Source organism: Silurus aristotelis (genome assembly GCF_946808225.1).
Source record: "Silurus aristotelis genome assembly, chromosome: 24".
NCBI lineage: Eukaryota > Metazoa > Chordata > Actinopteri > Siluriformes > Siluridae > Silurus > Silurus aristotelis.
Genome location: NC_139597.1, coordinates 13,365,016 through 13,367,515, shown reverse-complemented (window position 1 = coordinate 13,367,515; position 2,500 = coordinate 13,365,016). Strand labels below are relative to the sequence as shown.

Below are 2,500 nucleotides of genomic sequence, written 5' to 3'. Positions count from 1 at the left end.
GATTAGGTTATAGATTATAAACTGAGTTAAAACTGAGTTTAATGTTCAGTTCACTTCACGTGGACACGTCATTTAAAAAAAAAAAAAAAACACGTGTTGAAAGTTACGGTATGATATGCTAGAAATCTGTTGCGACTCAGTTCTATGACTGTAGATGGTTTATACGATGGTGTCTAATCTTTTTGTGTTACTTTTACAATTCTTTATTTTAACATTTTTCCTTTAATAATATAACTGCTGATGTCTAAGTCAATGAATGAATTGAATTCAAAGAGGGGAGAGAGAGAGAGAGAGAGAGAGAGAGAGAGAGAGAGAGAGAAATGAGTGAGGAGTGAAGTTCTCCCAGTGGTTCCATTTCAGACATCTGTTCTTCATCATCACTGTTTATTGTTTTGCTTAGTTGTTCCCTGTTCCCCTTCTGACTTTTTTCAAACACACACACACACACACACACACACACACACACACACACACACACACACACACACACACACACACACACACATTTGTATATGAATAAGTACTCACTTTGAAACGCTGGAACGGTCAAAACACTGATTGTTTTAGCCAATCAGGGTGCAGCATTCAGTTCTTCATTCAGAGTCAACTATACAAATGCAGATGTGTGTCTGTCATCTGCAAGACGAAAGAGAAAGCAAGCAAAAACTAAAGCACAAAGATAGAGAGAGATAGAGAGAGGAAGAGAGAGAGAGAGATCCACTGTGTACACGGCAAACATCTGGTGTTGCTCGATGCTGTAGTTGGTTCTGTAATACATCCTCAGGCTAATTTTCCCAGAGTGGGACAAATTGAACCCGAGGGCAAAATCCTCTGCGTTTACCTAACCAAAACGTGTGTGTGTGTGTGTGTGTGTGTATGTGTGTGTGTGTGTGTGTGTGTGTGTGTGTGTGTGTGTGTCCACTTGATCTTTGGCTAGTATTGGATCTGTGTTGTCATTAACGATGAAGCGATCCAAAAATTTTTATCGCATGTGCACCCTCACAAGCTCCTCCCCCTTTCATCGTTACCTATCCACTCAGCAGTCTGAAATGGTTGCTACGAGACATGGCGATTAGTAGCTCAGCTAATTTGCAGTCATAATTACAACTTCCTGATGTAATAACTGATATTTATCACCCTTGATGTGTAATACATGGATGAGCAGTGTTACGCACACGTGCGCACATACACACATACACAACATCTGTGCTGGGTTCTTGTCAGAAAATCTCATCCTTTTGTTTACCAGTGACAGTTATGACTGCTGTACAACACTGTTCTTGGGATAGAACTATTTCAGTATATACTCTTTTCAAGTCTGTTCAAGTGTAACCCGGGTATACGAGTCTTTACCGCATATTCTGCCCTGTTTCCAGCTCAGAAAGGAACAATTAAGCAGATTTAGAGCTTCATTCCCAAACAGAGGAAGAGAAAAAAGAGCATAAAAGTGTTCGTTATCTGACACTGTAACTGCTTTGAGAGTGCCCTTAGGTGCTTTTTAGCAAGTTTAAATTCCTGGCTTGTAGCAATGCGACATATATGGTAAATAGAGATCAGGCTACAGTACTCTGGAGTATCCTATTGATCTCATAATACGCATAATACTATAGCTAATGCACATGTTCATACATGTTGTTTAATTTTAGAATGCTAACATCGTCTTTTGTAGCCTGCAGTGACTAAATTAGCATTTCCTTTTCCTTTTTCTTTCTATCTTTTATGAGTGTTTACATGCCTGTGCAAAGAAGGTTTCAGTGTGTATCTATGGACGTGATTGTGTACTTGACTTGGTTTCAAATAACAGTAAGCAAATACAGATAACCACACTGTACAAGCACTGTAAACTGTTTGACCATCACTGCTAATTTTGCAGTATATTGATACTTCATTGTATTTTCCCATTGTGTTCATCATTGAAATTGGTTGAAACAAACAGTTGTCCGTTTACTGATTGTTGCAAAATTCTTAAAGAGTTTGTAAGGAGAAAAAAAAGCTTTCTCTGGCAAAGTATTGTTAAATTTCCATCGTTATGGGAAACAATCTTTTTTTAGACGACTTGTTGAATGCTTTGCAAAAATGCCTGCCATGTGGTTTAGGTTAGCTAGGACTTGTTTACATTGTGAGAATGGGCAATAAACACTAATTCCTTATAATGTGTGTTTGTTGCGTTTAATGCTCCATGCTGTGAACTTTTTCTATAAATATTTGGATGGTAAATGCTATTACTTTTTCTCGAAATCCAAATGTGTGTGTGTGTGTGTGTGTGTGTGTGTGTGTGTGTGTGTGTGTGTGTGTGTGTGTGTGTGTGGTTCTACAGGTGTTTGCCCATCTTTTACAAGGCAGAGAGGACTCTATTCATTTACACTGATAGATGGCTCACACAGTGGAAACTTGCCCAAGCATCACACACACACACACATACACACACACACACACACACACACACACACACACACACACACACACACACACACACACACACACGCTTTTTTGTGCCATT

General features: G+C 39.0%; 1 protein-coding gene and 1 long non-coding RNA gene across 53 annotated transcripts in view; one reads left to right on the top strand and one right to left on the bottom strand.

Moving 5' to 3' along the window:
* Positions 1-2,500, top strand: part of celf2 (cugbp, Elav-like family member 2) — a 181,922-nt gene that overhangs the window by 90,949 nt on the left and 88,473 nt on the right. The gene's annotated exons all lie outside the window — the stretch shown is intronic.
* LOC310719229 overlaps positions 1-2,500 on the bottom strand; it is a 13,510-nt gene that overhangs the window by 9,692 nt on the left and 1,318 nt on the right. For 2 of the 3 annotated variants that reach the window (XR_014531394.1, XR_014531395.1), the window contains exon 1: positions 529-2,500. This exon is cut by the window's right edge and continues 1,318 nt beyond it. This is a non-coding gene — a long non-coding RNA (uncharacterized lncRNA). The other variant, XR_014531396.1, reaches the window with a different exon arrangement.